Source organism: Limanda limanda, chromosome 5 (assembly GCF_963576545.1).
Source record: "Limanda limanda chromosome 5, fLimLim1.1, whole genome shotgun sequence".
Lineage (NCBI taxonomy): Eukaryota > Metazoa > Chordata > Actinopteri > Pleuronectiformes > Pleuronectidae > Limanda > Limanda limanda.
The window spans coordinates 27,799,567-27,817,593 of record NC_083640.1 but is presented as its reverse complement, the minus strand read 5'-3'; the positions used below and the strand labels follow the sequence as shown (position 1 = coordinate 27,817,593).

The following is an 18,027-nucleotide window of genomic DNA, read 5'->3' as shown; positions in this document are numbered from 1 at the left end:
GCTGGATGTGGTGTACAGACAATGAAAAAAAGCTCACCAACAATTGACTAAGGCCAAAACACATCTTACTGTATAAAGTTGCTTTTCTATTTAAACTCTCATGGGTTCAAGACCCTTTGTGCTTTAAAATAGCATGTTATTGTTCACTACTTGGAGAGGAATCTGGCAATAACAGTGGGAGATCAAACACAAGGCTGTTTTTTTGATGAAATGGCATTGCATTCGTTACAAACAACTGGCCAGTATGGGGCTTGAACCCATGACCTTGGCGTTATTAGCACCACGCTCTGACCATCTGAGCTAACCGGCCACAAAATAAGTGAAAATAGACTCCATTCATTTTTCCAGTGTTTATTTTGCACAGGGTGAACAACAGTAAAAGGGCAGTAACAAATATCTACAGTGTAGTGCCTTAAGTAAAAAATTAAATGCTGGATGTGGTGTACACACAATGAAAAAAAGCTTACCAACAATTGACTAAGACCAAAACACATCTTACTGTATAAAGTTGCTTTTCTATTTCAAATCTCAGGGGTTCAAGACCCTTTGTGCTTTAAAATAGCATATTATTGTTCACAACTTGGGGAGGATACTGGCAATAATAATGAAAGAACAAACACATGTTTTTTTTGGTGAAATGGCATTGCAGACGTTACAAACAACTGGCCAGTATGCATATGACCTTGGCGTTATTAGCACCACGCTCTGACCATCTGAGCTAACCGGCCACAATATAGTGAGGATAGACTCCATTTATTATTCCACTGTTCATTTTGCACAGGGAAAACCACAGTAGAAGTGCAATATGATTTAGTAAACAACTCACTATGCCTTATTGAGATATTTTGTACACATACACATGGTTACAAAAAACGTATATAAAGTAAGATATTTCATGGATCAATCTTTCGGTCATGTATTTAAATTCAGAGAAGCTTTAATCAATGATTGGATCGCTCTACGTTAAACCTGACAACAGAGCACTAAGACCACGTGGCCTAATGGACAAGGCGTCTGACTTCCGGGACAACGCACTAAGCAAATGTGACCAAATTTATGTTACCCACATGTCAAACAGAAACAGGGCAACCTCTTTCCCCTTTCATCCTATTCAACTCTGGTCTCTCCAACGTTGAAACAGCTCACGATGTTCACGTGGGTCTTCACCTTTTCGATATTTCATTCTGTGGCTAACCGGCCACAAACTAAGCAAAAATAGACTCCATTCATTTGTCCAGTGTTCATTTTGCACAGGGTGAACAACAGTAGAAGGGCAGTAACAAATATCTACAGTGTAGTGCCTTAAGTAAAAAATTTAATGCTGGATGTGGTGTACACACAATGAAAAAAAACTCACCAACAATTGACTAAGACCAAAACACATCTTACTGTATAAAGTTGCTTTTCTATTTCAAATCTCAGGGGTTCAAGACCCTTTGTGCTTTAAAATAGCATATTATTGTTCACAACTTGGGGAGGATACTGGCAATAATAGCAAAAGAACAAACACACATGTTTTTTTTGGTGGAATGCCATTGCATTCGTTACTGACCATCTGAGCTAACCGGCCACAAACTAAGTGAAAATAGACTCCATTCATTTGTCCAGTGTTCATTTTGCACAGGGTGAACAACAGTAGAAGGGCAGTAACAAATATCTACAGTGTAGTGCCTTAAGTAAAAAATTAAATGCTGGATGTGGTGTACACACAATGAAAAAAAGCTCACCAACAATTGACTAAGACCAAAACACATCTTACTGTATAAAGTTGCTTTTCTATTTCAAATCTCAGGGGTTCAAGACCCTTTGTGCTTTAAAATAGCATGTTATTGTTCACTACTTGGAGAGGAATCTGGCAATAACAGTGAGAGATCAAACACAAGGCTGTTTTTTTGATGAAATGGTATTGCATTCGTTACAAACAACTGGCCAGTATGGGGATTGAACCCATGACCTTGGCGTTATTAGCACCACGCTCTGACCATCTGAGCTAACCGGCCACAATATAGTGAGGATAGACTCCATTTATTATTCCACTGTTCATTTTGCACAGGGAAAACCACAGTAGAAGTGCAATATGATTTAGTAAACGACTCACTATGCCTTATTGAGATATTTTGTACACACACACATGGTTACAAAAAACGTATATAAAGTAAGATATTTCATGGATCAATCTTTCGGTCATGTATTTAAATTCAGAGAAGCTTTAATCAATGATTGGATCGCTCTACGTTAAACCTGACAACAGAGCACTAAGACCACGTGGCCTAATGGACAAGGCGTCTGACTTCGAATCAGAAGATTGAGGGTTCGAGTCCCTTCGTGGTTGAATGTTCCTCAATTTACAAAAATATATACATTGTAGTGCCTTAAGTAAAAAATTAAATGCTGGATGTGGTGTACACACAATGAAAAAAAGCTCACCAACAATTGACTAAGACCAAAACACATCTTACTGTATAAAGTTGCTTTTCTATTTAAACTCTCATGGGTTCAAGACCCTTTGTGCTTTAAAATAGCATGTTATTGTTCACTACTTGGAGAGGAATCTGGCAATAACAGTGAGAGATCAAACATAAGGCTGTTTTTTTGATGAAATGCCATTGCATTCGTCACAAACAACTGGCCAGTATGGGGCTTGAACCCATGACCTTGGCGTTATTAGCACCACGCTCTGACCATCTGAGCTAACCGGCCACAATGTAGTGAAGAGAACTAAGACCACGTGGCCTAATGGACAAGGCGTCTGACTTTGAATCAGAAGATTGAGGATTCGAGTCCCTTTGTGGTTGAATGTTCCACAATTTACACAAATATCTACATTGTAGTGCCTTAAGTAAAAATGAAATGCTGGATGTGGTGTACACACAATGAAAAAAAGCTCACCAACAATTGACTAAGACCAAAACGCATCTTACTGTATAAAGTTGCTTTTCTATTTCAAATCTCAGGGGTTCAAGACCCTTTGTGCTTTAAATTGCATATTATTGTTCACAACTTGGGGAGGATATTGGCAATAATAGTGAAAGAACAAACATACATGTTTTTTTTGGTGAAATGCCATTGCATTCGTCACAAACAACTGGCCAGTATGGGGATTGAACCCATGACCTTGGCGTTATTAGCACCACGCTCTGACCATCTGAGCTAACCGGCCACAATATAGTGAGGATAGACTCCATTTATTATTCCACTGTTCCTTTTGCACAGGGAAAACCACAGTAGAAGTGTAGTATGATTAAGTAAACGACTCACTATGCCTTATTGAGATATTTTGTACACATACACATACACATGGTTACAAAAAACGTATATAAAGTAAGATATTTCATGGATCAATCTTTCGGTCATGTATTTAAATTCAGAGAAGCTTTAATCAATGATTGGATCGCACTACGTTAAACCTGACAACAGAGCACTAAGACCACGTGGCCTAATGGACAAGGCGTCTGACTTCGAATCAGAAGATTGAGGGTTCGAGTCCCTTCGTGGTTGAATGTTCCTCAATTTACAAAAATATCTACATTGTAGTGCCTTAAGTAAAAAATTAAATGCTGGATGTGGTGTACACACAATGAAAAAAAGCTCACCAACAATTGACTAAGACCAAAACGCATCTTACTGTATAAAGTTGCTTTTCTATTTCAAATCTCAGGGGTTCAAGACCCTTTGTGATTTAAATTGCATATTATTGTTCACAACTTGGGGAGGATATTGGCAATAATAGTGAAAGAACAAACACAAATGGTTTTTTTGGTGAAATGCCATTGCATTCGTCACAAACAACTGGCCAGTATGGGGATTGAACCCATGACCTTGGCGTTATTAGCACCACGCTCTGACCATCTGAGCTAACCGGCCACAATATAGTGAGGATAGACTCCATTTATTATTCCACTGTTCCTTTTGCACAGGGAAAACCACAGTAGAAGTGTAGTATGATTAAGTAAACGACTCACTATGCCTTATTGAGATATTTTGTACACATACACATGGTTACAAAAAACTTATACAAAGTAAGATATTTCATGGATCAATCTTTCGGTCATGTATTTAAATTCAGAGAAGCTTTAATCAATGATTGGATCGCTCTACGTTAAACCTGACAACAGAACACTAAGACCACGTGGCCTAATGGACAAGGCGTCTGACTTCGAATCAGAAGATTGAGGGTTCGAGTCCATTCGTGGTTGAATGTTCCTCAATTTACAAAAATATCTACATTGTAGTGCCTTAAGTAAAAAATTAAATGCTGGATGTGGTGTACACACAATGAAAAAAAGCTCACCAACAATTGACTAAGACCAAAACACATCTCACTGTATAAAGTTGCTTTTCTATTTAAAATCTCAGGCGTTCAAGACCCTTTGTGCTTTAAAATAGCATGTTATTGTTCACAACTTGGGGAGGATACTGGCAATAATAGTGAAAGAACAAACACACATGTTTTTTTTGGTGAAATGGCATTGCAGACGTTACAAACAACTGGCCAGTATGGGGATTGAACCCATGACCTTGGCGTTATTAGCACCATGCTCTGACCATCTGAGCTAACGGCCACAAAATAAGTGAAAATAGACTCCATTCATTTGTCCAGTGTTCATTTTGCACAGGGTGAACAACAGTAGAAGGGCAGTAACAAATATCTACAGTGTAGTGCCTTAAGTAAAAAATTAAATGCTGGATGTGGTGTACACACAATGAAAAAAAGCTCACCAACAATTGACTAAGACCAAAACACATCTCACTGTATAAAGTTGCTTTTCTATTTCAAATCTCAGGGGTTCAAGACCCTTTGTGCTTTAAAATAGCATGTTATTGTTCACAACTTGGGGAGGATACTGGCAATAATAGTGAAAGAACAAACACACATGTTTTTTTTGGTGAAATGGCATTGCAGACGTTACAAACAACTGGCCAGTATGGGGATTGAACCCATGACCTTGGCGTTATTAGCACCATGCTCTGACCATCTGAGCTAACCGGCCACAAAATAAGTGAAAATAGACTCCATTCATTTGTCCAGTGTTCATTTTGCACAGGGTGAACAACAGTAAAAGGGCAGTAACACATATCTACAGTGTAGTGCCTTAAGTAAAAAATTAAATGCTGGATGTGGTGTACACACAATGAAAAAAAGCTTACCAACAATTGACTAAGACCAAAACACATCTTACTGTATAAAGTTGCTTTTCTATTTCAAATCTCAGGGGTTCAAGACCCTTTGTGCTTTAAAATAGCATGTTATTGTTCACTACTTGGAAGGAATCTGGCAATAACAGTAAGGATCAAACACAAGGCTGTTTTTTTGATGAAATGGTATTGCATTCGTTACAAACAACTGGCCAGTATGGGGATTGAACCCATGACCTTGGCGTTATCAGCACCACGCTCTGACCATCTGAGCTAACCGGCCACAATGTAGTGAGGATAGACTCCATTTATTATTCCACTGTTCCTTTTGCACAGGGAAAACCACAGTAGAAGTGCAGTATGATTTAGTAAACGACTCACTATGCCTTATTGAGATATTTTGTACACATACACATGGTTACAAAAAACGTATATAAAGTAAGATATTTCATGGATCAATCTTTCGGTCATGTATTTAAATTCAGAGAAGCTTTAATCAATGATTGGATCGCTCTACGTTAAACCTGACAACAGAGCACTAAGACCACGTGGCCTAATGGACAAGGCGTCTGACTTCGAATCAGAAGATTGAGGGTTCGAGTCCCTTCGTGGTTGAATGTTCCTCAATGTACAAAAATATCTACATTGTAGTGCCTTAAGTAAAAAATTTAAATGCTGGATGTGGTGTACACACAATGAAAAAAACCTCACCAACAATTGACTAAGACCAAAACACATCTTACTGTATAAAGTTGCTTTTCTATTTAAACTCTCATGGGTTCAAGACCCTTTGTGCTTTAAAATAGCATGTTATTGTTCACTACTTGGAGAGGAATCTGGCAATAACAGTGAGAGATCAAACACAAGGCTGTTTTTTTGATGAAATGGCATTGCATTCGTTACAAACAACTGGCCAGTATGGGGCTTGAACCCATGGCCTTGGCGTTATTAGCACCACGCTCTGACCATCTGAGCTAACCGGCCACAATGTAGTGAAGAGAACTAAGACCACGTGGCCTAATGGACAAGGCCTCTGACATTGAATCAGAAGATTGAGGATTCGAGTCCCTTTGTGGTTGAATGTTCCACAATTTACACAAATATCTACATTGTAGTGCCTTAAGTAAAAATGAAATGCTGGATGTGGTGTACACACAATGAAAAAAAGCTCACCAACAATTGACTAAGACCAAAACGCATCTTACTGTATAAAGTTGCTTTTCTATTTCAAATCTCAGGGGTTCAAGACCCTTTGTGCTTTAAATTGCATATTATTGTTCACAACTTGGGGAGGATATTGGCAATAATAGTTAAAGAACAAACACACATGTTTTTTTTGGTGAAATGCCATTGCATTCGTCACAAACAACTGGCCAGTATGGGGATTGAACCCATGACCTTGGCGTTATTAGCACCACGCTCTGACCATCTGAGCTAACCGGCCACAAACTAAGCAAAAATAGACTCCATTCATTTGTCCAGTGTTCATTTTGCACAGGGTGAACAACAGTAGAAGGGCAGTAACAAATATCTACAGTGTAGTGCATTAAGTAAAAAATTAAATGCTGGATGTGGTGTACACACAATGAAAAAAAACTCACCAACAATTGACTAAGACCAAAACACATCTTACTGTATAAAGTTGCTTTTCTATTTCAAATCTCAGGGGTTCAAAACCCTTTGTGCTTTAAAATAGCATATTATTGTTCACAACTTGGGGAGGATACTGGCAATAATAGCAAAAGAACAAACACACATGTTTTTTTTGGTGGAATGCCATTGCATTCGTTACTGACCATCTGAGCTAACCGGCCACAAACTAAGTGAAAATAGACTCCATTCATTTGTCCAGTGTTCATTTTGCACAGGGTGAACAACAGTAGAAGGGCAGTAACAAATATCTACAGTGTAGTGCCTTAAGTAAAAAATTAAATGCTGGATGTGGTGTACACACAATGAAAAAAAGCTCACCAACAATTGACTAAGACCAAAACACATCTCACTGTATAAAGTTGCTTTTCTATTTCAAATCTCAGGGGTTCAAGACCCTTTGTGCTTTAAAATAGCATGTTATTGTTCACAACTTGGGGAGGATACTGGCAATAATAGTGAAAGAACAAACACACATGTTTTTTTTGGTGAAATGGCATTGTAGACGTTACAAACAACTGGCCAGTATGGGGATTGAACCCATGACCTTGGCGTTATTAGCACCATGCTCTGACCATCTGAGCTAACCGGCCACAAAATAAGTGAAAATAGACTCCATTCATTTGTCCAGTGTTCATTTTGCACAGGGTGAACAACAGTAAAAGGGCAGTAACACATATCTACAGTGTAGTGCCTTAAGTAAAAAATTAAATGCTGGATGTGGTGTACACACAATGAAAAAAAGCTTACCAACAATTGACTAAGACCAAAACACATCTTACTGTATAAAGTTGCTTTTCTATTTCAAATCTCAGGGGTTCAAGACCCTTTGTGCTTTAAAATAGCATGTTATTGTTCACTACTTGGAGAGGAATCTGGCAATAACAGTAAGGATCAAACACAAGGCTGTTTTTTTGATGAAATGGTATTGCATTCGTTACAAACAACTGGCCAGTATGGGGATTGAACCCATGACCTTGGCGTTATTAGCACCACGCTCTGACCATCTGAGCTAACCGGCCACAATATAGTGAGGATAGACTCCATTTATTATTCCACTGTTCCTTTTGCACAGGGAAAACCACAGTAGAAGTGCAGTATGATTTAGTAAACGACTCACTATGCCTTATTGAGATATTTTGTACACATACACATGGTTACAAAAAACGTATATAAAGTAAGATATTTCATGGATCAATCTTTCGGTCATGTATTTAAATTCAGAGAAGCTTTAATCAATGATTGGATCGCTCTACGTTAAACCTGACAACAGAGCACTAAGACCACGTGGCCTAATGGACAAGGCGTCTGACTTCGAATCAGAAGATTGAGGGTTCGAGTCCCTTCGTGGTTGAATGTTCCTCAATTTACAAAAATATCTACATTGTAGTGCCTTAAGTAAAAAAATAAATGCTGGATGTGGTGTACACACAATGAAAAAAAAGCTCACCAACAATTGACTAAGACCAAAACACATCTTACTGTATAAAGTTGCTTTTCTATTTCAAATCTCAGGGGTTCAAGACCCTTTGTGCTTTAAAATAGCATATTATTGTTCACAACTTGGGGAGGATACTGGCAATAATAGTGAAAGAACAAACACACATGTTTTTTTTGGTGAAATGGCATTGCAGACGTTACAAACAACTGGCCAGTATGCGGATTGAACCCATGACCTTGGCGTTATTAGCACCATGCTCTGACCATCTGAGCTAACCGGCCACAAAATAAGTGAAAATAGACTCCATTCATTTGTCCAGTGTTCATTTTGCACAGGGTGAACAACAGTAAAAGGGCAGTAACACATATCTACAGTGTAGTGCCTTAAGTAAAAAATTAAATGCTGGATGTGGTGTACACACAATGAAAAAAAGCTTACCAACAATTGACTAAGACCAAAACACATCTTACTGTATAAAGTTGCTTTTCTATTTCAAATCTCAGGGGTTCAAGACCCTTTGTGCTTTAAAATAGCATATTATTGTTCACAACTTGGGGAGGATACTGGCAATAATAGTGAAAGAACAAACACATGTTTTTTTTGGTGAAATGGCATTGCAGACGTTACAAACAACTGGCCAGTATGCATATGACCTTGGCGTTATTAGCACCACGCTCTGACCATCTGAGCTAACCGGCCACAATATAGTGAGGATAGACTCCATTTATTATTCCACAGTTCATTTTGCACAGGGAAAACCACAGTAGAAGTGCAATATGATTTAGTAAACGACTCACTATGCCTTATTGAGATATTTTGTACACATACACATGGTTACAAAAAACGTATATAAAGTAAGATATTTCATGGATCAATCTTTCGGTCATGTATTTAAATTCAGCGAAGCTTTAATCAATGATTGGATCGCTCTACGTTAAACCTGACAACAGAGCACTAAGACCACGTGGCCTAATGGACAAGGCGTCTGACTTCGAATCAGAAGATTGAGGGTTCGAGTCCCTTCGTGGTTGAATGTTCCTCAATTTACAAAAATATCTACATTGTAGTGCCTTAAGTAAAAAAATAAATGCTGGATGTGGTGTACACACAATGAAAAAAAAGCTCACCAACAATTGACTAAGACCAAAACACATCTTACTGTATAAAGTTGCTTTTCTATTTCAAATCTCAGGGGTTCAAGACCCTTTGTGCTTTAAAATAGCATATTATTGTTCACAACTTGGGGAGGATACTGGCAATAATAGCAAAAGAACTAACACACATGTTTTTTTTGGTGGAATGCCATTGCATTCGTTACTGACCATCTGAGCTAACCGGCCACAAACTAAGTGAAAATAGACTCCATTCATTTGTCCAGTGTTCATTTTGCACAGGGTGAACAACAGTAGAAGGGCAGTAACAAATATCTACAGTGTAGTGCCTTAAGTAAAAAATTAAATGCTGGATGTGGTGTACACACAATGAAAAAAAGCTCACCAACAATTGACTAAGACCAAAACACATCTTACTGTATAAAGTTGCTTTTCTATTTCAAATCTCAGGGGTTCAAGACCCTTTGTGCTGTAAAATAGCATGTTATTGTTCACTACTTGGAGAGGAATCTGGCAATAACAGTGAGAGATCAAACACAAGGTTGTTTTTTTGATGAAATGGTATTGCATTCGTTACAAACAACTGGCCAGTATGGGGCTTGAACCCATGTCCTTGGCGTTATTAGCACCACGCTCTGACCATCTGAGCTAACCGGCCACATTATAGTGAGGAAATACTCCATTTATTATTCCACTGTTCATTTTGCACAGGGAAAACCACAGTAGAAGTGCAGTATGATTTAGTAAACGACTCACTATGCCTTATTGAGATATTTTGTACACATACACATACACATGGTTACAAAAAACTTATATAAAGTAAGATATTTCATGGATCAATCTTTCGGTCATGTATTTAAATTCAGAGAAGCTTTAATCAATGATTGGATCGCTCTACGTTAAACCTGACAACAGAGCACTAAGACCACGTGGCCTAATGGACAAGGCGTTTGACTTCGAATCAGAAGGTTGAGGGTTCGAGTCCCTTCGTGGTTGAATGTTCCTCAATGTACAAAAATATCTACATTGTAGTGCCTTAAGAAAAAAAAATAATGCTGGATGTGCTGTACACACAATGAAAAAAAGCTCACCAACAATTGACTAAGACCAAAACACATCTTACTGTATAAAGTTGCTTTTCTATTTCAAATCTCAGGGGTTCAAGACCCTTTGTGCTTTAAAATAGCATATTATTGTTCACAACTTGGGGAGGATACTGTCAATAATAGCAAAAGAACAAACACACATGTTTTTTTTGGTGGAATGCCATTGCATTCGTTACTGACCATCTGAGCTAACCGGCCACAAACTAAGTGAAAATAGACTCCATTCATTTGTCCAGTGTTCATTTTGCACAGGGTGAACAACAGTAGAAGGGCAGTAACAAATATCTACAGTGTAGTGCCTTAAGTAAAAAATGAAATGCTGGATTTGGTGTACACACAATGAAAAAAAGCTCACCAACAATTGACTAAGACCAACACACATCTTACTGTATAAAGTTGCATTTCAAATTCCCTGTGCGTCTTAGCATCATCAGGGGTTTTTGCCTTTTTAATCAATTTTGGAACATAGGGCGAGTTACTTTCTGCCGCACTAATTAGCTCTAACTATAAGCTTTATCAAAAAGGAAGGTTTTGAGTCTACTTTTAAACGAAAAGAGCGTGTCTGCTTCCCTAACTGAAAGTGAGAGATTATTCCACAGCAGTGGGGCTTGATGGCTAAAAGCTCTGGCTCCTACTCTACTTTTAGAGACTTTAGGGACGACAAGTAAACCTGAATTCTGGGATCGGAGTGCTCTAGTAGGTTGATATGGTATTAACATCTCTTTAAGGTAAAAAGGTGCCATATCATTAAGGGCCTTGAAGGTGAGGAGGAGAATTTTAAATTCTATTCTTGATTTAACAGGAAGCCAGTGTAGCGATGCTAATACTGGGGACATGTGCTCTCTTTTCTTAGTTCTCGTCAGGACACGTGCTGCGGCATTTTGGACCAGCTGCAGAGTCTTTAACGACTTACTGCTGGAGCCTGATAATAGTGAATTACAGTAGTCCAGTCTCGATGTAACAAAGGCGTGGACTAGTTTTTCTGCACCTTTTTGCGAAAGGACATGTCTGATTTTTGAGATATTACGCAAGTGGAAAAAGGCGGTCCTAGAAATTTGTTTTAAGTGACTATTAAAGGACAAATCCGGATCGAAGATCACTCCCAAGTTCCTGACTGTTTTATTGGAAGCAAGGGCAATGTCATTTAGCGCAGCTATATCACTAGATAAAGTTTCTCTAAGGTGTTTAGGGCCGAGTATTATAACCTCAGTTTTATCTGAGTTTAATAAGAGAAAATTGCGGGTCATCCAGGTTTTTATGTCCTTGAGACATGCTCGAAGTTTAGTTAATTGATTACTTTGATCAGGTTTTATTGACAAATATAACTGGGTGTCATCCGCATAACAGTGAAAATTTACCGAGTGTGTCCTGATAATGTTTCCTAGTGGAAGCATATATAATGAGAATAAAATTGGGCCGAGCACAGACCCCTGTGGAACACCATGGTTAACTTTGGTGCGCACAGATGACTCATCATTAATTTGTACGAATTGGGAGCGATCAGAAAAATAAGATTTAAACCAGTTTAGGGCCGTTCCTTTAATGTTAATTAACTGTTTTAGTCTCTGTAATAAAATTTGATGGTCAATTGTGTCGAATGCTGCACTGAGATCTAACAGAACAAGGACAGACACAAGTCCCTGATCTGAAGCTATTAGAAGGTCATTAGTGACTTTTGCCAGGGCTGTCTCTGTGCTGTGATTGGTTCTAAACCCAGACTGAAAGTCTTCATATATTAATTTTCCTTGAGAAACTCACACAGCTGATTGGCTACAACTTTTTCTAAGATTTTAGACAGGAAGGGGAGATTAGATATTGGCCTGTAATTTGCTAAAACCTCTGGGTCTAGGGTGGGTTTTTTGAGTAGGGGTTTGATTACAGCTATTTTAAAAGACTGTGGTACATAACCTGATGATAATGACAGATTGTGTTAAAAAGCGAACTATCTATTAGGGGCAAAATTTCTTTAAGTAATTTAGTTGGAATCGGATCTAAGATACAGGTTGTTGGTTTAGAACCTGAGATTATTTTGGTAAACTGATCACGGGTGATCAGAGAGAAGCTGTCTAAGTAATGGGAAGGATTCTCAGCCGTTTCTGAGATCTCTGTTGTTGGGAGGGTATTAGTGCCAATTGAGGGCAGGAGATCGTTGATTTTATTTCTAATAGTTAGAATTTTATCATTAAAAAAGGTCATAAAGATATTGCTATTTAGGGATCGAGGAATACTGGGTTCGGTGGAGGTGTGACTCTCTCTCAGCCTAGCTACAGTGCTGAAGAGGAACCTTGGGTTGTTTTTATTCTCTTCTATTAGTTTTGAATAATAGGCAGCTCTTGCTTTGTGGAGAGCCTTTTTATATTCTTTAACACTACTCTTCCAGTCTAGGAGATTTTCAACACTGTTGCTGGAGCGCCACTTCCTTTCTAATTTTCTTGATATTTGTTTCAACTCATGTGTCTTGGAATTATACCACGGAGCTAATTGACTGTTTTACACATTTCTTTTTTAGAGGCGCTATTGAGTCTAATGTTAATCGTAATGAGTCTGCAGAGCTATCTACGAGGTGGTCAATCTCAATAGAGCTCGGGTTTTTAAAGAATTTGTTGTTTGTCGACGGATAATACGGGTTTAAATGTAATCGGAATTATTTCCTTGAATTTAGCTATAGCACTATCAGGTAGACATCTAGAAAATGAGTTTTTTATTAGGGGCATATATTCAGATAATGAAAAATCGAATGTTATTAAATTATGGTCTGATAGTACTGGATTGCGCGGAAGTACTGTTAAATGTTCAATTTTGACACCGTATGATAATACAAGGTCAAGTGTGTGGTTACAACAATGAGTAGGTTGATGTACACACTGACTAAAACCAATTAAGTCTAGTATTGAAATAAATGCTACGCTCAGGCTATCTTTATTATTGTCAACATGAATATTAAAGTCACCAACAATAATAATTTTATCGGTCTTTAGGACTAGGTTTGATAAAAACTCAGGGAATTCTGTTAGAAATTCAGTATAAGCCCCAGGAGCACGATAAACTACAGCAAATATGATTGGCTGTTGGTGTTTCCTGGATTGACGTGGAAGATTAAGAACAAGACATTCAAATGAGTTGTAGCTGAGTTTAGGTGTAGGATTAATTGATAGACTGGAGTTTAAAATAGCAGCAACTCCACCTCCTCGCCCGAGTTCCCTGGGAACGTGTGAATTTATATGACTGGGGGGAGTAGATTCATTTAGACTGACATATTCATCAGGATGCAGCCACGTCTCAGTAAGGGACAATAAATCTATATTGTAGTCTGAGACTAGTTCATTAACTAAAATAGCCTTTGAGGACAGTGATCTGATGTTTAAAAGACCACATTTGAAAGTCTTAAGGCCAATTTATGCCTCTCCGTTTTTTCTATTACGGACAGATAAGACCGCCCTATCCATCGTGAAACGCCCTCTCCGAGTGCTTCGGACAGCTTTTCGTACACGTCTGATTTTTCTAACTATCCGTCTTCATGTTGGAGACCCGACGGACCACTCTTGGCTGTGATTGGTCCGCGAACGACATCATTTCCGTATGACGTCATTTCCGTATTTCCGGACCTCAAACTTCCTGTTTACTTGTAGCAACAAACACGAACACAACTATGATTCTACGATTAATGTGACGTGTGTGTTAAGCCAGCGGAGTTGTCCGGCTGACGGTGGCTCGTTAGAGCACTGAGGGCATGTGTGCACGGTCACATACGGTTATAACGAGCTTTCAAAACGGCGCTAGCAGGGTAGGCTAGCCACCATGCTAACTGCGGTGGTAACAGTGCAAGAACCCGCCGTCACGACTTTAATTCCACTTCTATCATGACACTGTTTCTATAATACCGTCAGGTTAGAAGCAAACACTGGATAGTAGTTGTTAGTGCCGGGAGTCCCTGCTGACTGTGTGTGGAAGCTGGGGGGGAGCTAGCTCCGGGTAGCTTCTAGCTACATGTAGCCTCAAGCAGATTCAAGCTGTGGAATCAGCAACACAGTTCGGAAACAAGACCGGGGAACCGCTGCGCTAAGAAATTACATTACATCAGCATCTTGACACGCTGGGTGTCACTTTATTTAGTTCTGTTAGTTGCCATGGTTCAGTGTGTGGGAGGCAGGCTAACATGTAAACAGAGACACGTGGACTTCTTCTTCCCAAATGGGGTAGGCTTCTCTGAGCTCGTCTTCCGTTGCGCCACCTATGGGTTTGGCGATGAATTTTTTCCGACGGACTGTGTCGGAGAAGTAAAAATCAAAAAGACTCTTTGCCCCCCGCTGAGACCTCTCCGAGAAACGGACACGTAGTAGTATATAAGAGCCTTTAGTGTCCTGTGTTGTTCCAGAGGTTGTGTTAATTTGTATAAGATTATTGTGAGTTCTCGCTCTGTTATTGTTTAATTTAAATAATTGAATCGGACGGTAGACAGAGACAGTCTCTATGCGGTTGGGTGACTGATCCAGAGGGAGCGCAGAGAAGTGTTTAGCCCTGCAGCTCTGATTCCTGGTCCCAACTCTGGGTTGTCATGTAATAGACTGGGTAATATTCCTAGATAAGAGAGCTGCTCCATCCCAAGTGGGGTGAACGCCATCTCTCCTAACAAGACCAGGTTTACTCCAAAAAGTTTGCCAATTATCTACAAAGCCCACACCATTTACAGGATAATCCACTTGATAAGCTACCAGGAGGTAATAAATACCCAATGGGAGGGGGAACTGGGTTATAAAAACACAACTCAAGTCTGTTCTTTGCTCACTAGTAAATGTAATTCAGGTGATGTGTACTGTGAGTCCATCTGCAGATGTTGAATTAAACTTACTGAAAGACAAGTGTTTGACTTTGTGCTTGATTCACAGAAATTGCCACCACAAACATTACATACATGAGGCATTTAAAGTAGCTAAATGTTACTAACTATTCAAAATGTGAAAAATGCTTTCAGTGGCAATTCTTGGGCCTGCTCAGGAATGAAATACATCCAAACACATTCATGTCCATACAGACTTATTTTGAGAAGTGGTGATGTGGGAAAATCTAAAGATCATTGTGCCTCTCACTGTACCTGCTGATTGGTCTTGACCTTACTATGTAAAATGCCTTCAGACGATGTATGTTATGATTTGGCCCTATACAAATAAAATTGAAATCAATTTTTAATAGAGGTTTCCATGTCGGGTGTTAACATTACAGAAGCACTGTAACCAACAAATGTAAATGACAATAGTGAGACAGTTTTACTTTGTCTATATTCAGCTTTCTCTTTCAGTCTCATTTGGGATTACTGCTGTATTCAGAGAAGACTTTGGTTCAGAGGTGGGTCTCACCTGGTTCCAGTGTCTCATCCAAGTGACAAATACAGTCCAGCCCAGCCTCTTGAAGTTTACAACATGCTTTAATCCCATTAGTCACATTAGAATGATCTGTTTGACAGCAGAAAAACAATCCAGTGACATGCTGGTGCTACACATAATACTATCTGTAGGTTTCCTCACTGAAAAGGCCTGGAAGCACAAGCATCAGAAGTAAATGAAAAGCATACAACAGCCTAAAGTGCTGTAGGTCAACATTAGAGTAAGTGTGTACACTGAGATGAATATTTACTACAAACATTTTGAGTAATAGTTTACTGTTCATCTTCATTTCATTGATCACAATTCAGTTTGTATTGTTGCCTGTGTATTGTATACTACTACTGCATCTGTGCAATGCCAATTAAGAATCATAAATTTTGAATTCATAGAAGTTGAAAGAGAAACCTTGTATGTTAACAAGCATCAAACCTGACCCATCCTATTATGTTTTTTTTTAGATCTGAGCTATTAACTTTGTCAGTACACTGTTGTTTACTACTGAATGAATTGCTGCAAGTGAGACACTTCTGTACTAAGCTGGGATTCAGATGCATAAGGAAGCATGGAGACAAAACAAAAAGTTCAAAATAAAACTTTACTTCAATCCAACAATGCAAAGGTCATACACAGGAAGGCAACCAGACAAAGCAAACAAGTCAATTTAGGGAAAAAGCACAAAATCCATAATCCAGGCAGTAAAAAATCAGGCAAGCAAACACAAGGAAATTAAGGCTTGAAATCAAGTGCACACAAAGGAGATGATGACAATCTGACAGAGGGTAAGTGGAAACACAGGGTATAAATAGGGCAAGCTTAATTACAATCAAGGTACAGGTGTGTGGGGAAACCTACAGGAAGTAAAAGTAGACACCATACACAAGAACCGTGACAAACAAATAAAACAGGAAGTGAATACAAATAGAAACAGGCTGAACAGATTATCACAGCCAGAGTTTAAAGGTTCAGTGTGTATAGTTCAGTGAAATCTAGTGGTGAAGTTGCATGTTGCAGCTGAATACCCCTCACTCATGAAGGAGATCCTGTGGATCCTAAAAAAAATCAAAAGGTGATTAGTTTGTCCAGTTTGGACGACAAAAAACATGTCAGCCTCCATAGAGAGGACCCTTTCCCGATGTACATATAATGTATTTAAACTTCAAGGGCCTATTCTCGGGCTGAGAAAATAACAATTTGTTAAATTTAGATTAAACACACTGGTGAAAACATCACTAGGATTATTTTATGTCAAATTTCTGCCAATAGATCCCTTTAACCTAAATCTTACACACTGAACCTTTAAGATATCACGTTCAAGGAAAACATAAACATACTTTGTGAGGTCACAGGGACCTTGATCTTTGACCACCAAAATCAAATGATTTAATCCTTGAGTCTAAGTGAATGTTTTGTGCCAAATGTGAACGGATTGCTTAATGGCGTCAAGAACAGCTTTCAATTTACTTTGGGTATTCCTCAGACAGGGGTTTTATGCGAATTTCACCCCACCTCTTAACAGGTTAATGGCATTCCAGAGATATCACCTTAACAAGGCAAAACATGTGCTTTGTGAGGTCACTGTGACCTTGACCTTTGGCCACCAAAATCAAATCAGTTTAGCTTAGAGCTAAAGTGATTATTTGTACCAAATTTGAACAGGCATAAAAACAGACAAAACATTATGTTGGGGGTCAAAATGGCAATCAGCTGGGCCAGCGAGGGGAAGAGCCAAGGGTCCAGATTCAACACTGTGTATATTAATCCGCTGTCTCAGAGTCTGCTGGAGTCATTAAGGTTACATTGGTGGGAGGGGTCCCCCCCACACCTGGAAGTTACTGTACTTCTGGTATATCACAGGGGAGAAACTTCACAGCCTATGCAATGTAGACTACAGGTCTGAATCTAGACTGCTCAGATTGTGGGGGGGCAATTAGAAATGTGTTTTGACGGTTTTTCCAAGTTTTAAGTAACACGTCAGAAAAGTAATTTCAACCAAGCTGTGGTATAAAAAAAATATTTAAGAGGTTGCTATGACTACAAGAATTGTATAATTGTCATCATTGTCATTAAATGTCAAAATCTGAAGGCAGCACCAATAACTGGGAAATCTTTTTATTTTGACGTTTTAGTGCTTTTTGGCGAGTTTTTAAAAAAATTTGTGGGTCCATTTCCTAGGATGAAACTGGAGGAAACTAGATTCTCCG

General features: G+C 38.8%; 17 non-coding genes across 17 annotated transcripts; 7 read left to right on the top strand and 10 right to left on the bottom strand.

Moving 5' to 3' along the window:
• Positions 1-236: 236 nt before the first annotated feature.
• trnai-aau (transfer RNA isoleucine (anticodon AAU)) lies at positions 237-310 on the bottom strand. Its single transcript has one exon. It is a non-coding gene; the product is annotated as a tRNA-Ile (tRNA).
• A 1,616-nt stretch (positions 311-1,926) lies between these two features.
• On the bottom strand, positions 1,927-2,000 carry trnai-aau (transfer RNA isoleucine (anticodon AAU)). The gene has a single exon. It is a non-coding gene; the product is annotated as a tRNA-Ile (tRNA).
• Positions 2,001-2,259: 259 nt separating this feature from the next.
• On the top strand, positions 2,260-2,332 carry trnar-ucg (transfer RNA arginine (anticodon UCG)). Its single transcript has one exon. It is a non-coding gene; the product is annotated as a tRNA-Arg (tRNA).
• A 294-nt stretch (positions 2,333-2,626) lies between these two features.
• On the bottom strand, positions 2,627-2,700 carry trnai-aau (transfer RNA isoleucine (anticodon AAU)). The gene has a single exon. It is a non-coding gene; the product is annotated as a tRNA-Ile (tRNA).
• Positions 2,701-3,086: 386 nt separating this feature from the next.
• trnai-aau (transfer RNA isoleucine (anticodon AAU)) lies at positions 3,087-3,160 on the bottom strand. Its single transcript has one exon. It is a non-coding gene; the product is annotated as a tRNA-Ile (tRNA).
• Positions 3,161-3,425: 265 nt separating this feature from the next.
• trnar-ucg (transfer RNA arginine (anticodon UCG)) lies at positions 3,426-3,498 on the top strand. Its single transcript has one exon. It is a non-coding gene; the product is annotated as a tRNA-Arg (tRNA).
• A 292-nt stretch (positions 3,499-3,790) lies between these two features.
• Positions 3,791-3,864, bottom strand: trnai-aau (transfer RNA isoleucine (anticodon AAU)). Its single transcript has one exon. It is a non-coding gene; the product is annotated as a tRNA-Ile (tRNA).
• Positions 3,865-4,123: 259 nt separating this feature from the next.
• Positions 4,124-4,196, top strand: trnar-ucg (transfer RNA arginine (anticodon UCG)). Its single transcript has one exon. It is a non-coding gene; the product is annotated as a tRNA-Arg (tRNA).
• A 1,149-nt stretch (positions 4,197-5,345) lies between these two features.
• trnai-gau (transfer RNA isoleucine (anticodon GAU)) lies at positions 5,346-5,419 on the bottom strand. The gene has a single exon. It is a non-coding gene; the product is annotated as a tRNA-Ile (tRNA).
• A 259-nt stretch (positions 5,420-5,678) lies between these two features.
• trnar-ucg (transfer RNA arginine (anticodon UCG)) lies at positions 5,679-5,751 on the top strand. Its single transcript has one exon. It is a non-coding gene; the product is annotated as a tRNA-Arg (tRNA).
• Positions 5,752-6,046: 295 nt separating this feature from the next.
• Positions 6,047-6,120, bottom strand: trnai-aau (transfer RNA isoleucine (anticodon AAU)). Its single transcript has one exon. It is a non-coding gene; the product is annotated as a tRNA-Ile (tRNA).
• A 386-nt stretch (positions 6,121-6,506) lies between these two features.
• Positions 6,507-6,580, bottom strand: trnai-aau (transfer RNA isoleucine (anticodon AAU)). The gene has a single exon. It is a non-coding gene; the product is annotated as a tRNA-Ile (tRNA).
• A 1,154-nt stretch (positions 6,581-7,734) lies between these two features.
• Positions 7,735-7,808, bottom strand: trnai-aau (transfer RNA isoleucine (anticodon AAU)). The gene has a single exon. It is a non-coding gene; the product is annotated as a tRNA-Ile (tRNA).
• A 259-nt stretch (positions 7,809-8,067) lies between these two features.
• On the top strand, positions 8,068-8,140 carry trnar-ucg (transfer RNA arginine (anticodon UCG)). The gene has a single exon. It is a non-coding gene; the product is annotated as a tRNA-Arg (tRNA).
• A 1,045-nt stretch (positions 8,141-9,185) lies between these two features.
• On the top strand, positions 9,186-9,258 carry trnar-ucg (transfer RNA arginine (anticodon UCG)). The gene has a single exon. It is a non-coding gene; the product is annotated as a tRNA-Arg (tRNA).
• Positions 9,259-9,923: 665 nt separating this feature from the next.
• Positions 9,924-9,997, bottom strand: trnai-aau (transfer RNA isoleucine (anticodon AAU)). The gene has a single exon. It is a non-coding gene; the product is annotated as a tRNA-Ile (tRNA).
• A 265-nt stretch (positions 9,998-10,262) lies between these two features.
• trnar-ucg (transfer RNA arginine (anticodon UCG)) lies at positions 10,263-10,335 on the top strand. The gene has a single exon. It is a non-coding gene; the product is annotated as a tRNA-Arg (tRNA).
• The last annotated feature ends 7,692 nt before the right edge of the window (positions 10,336-18,027 follow it).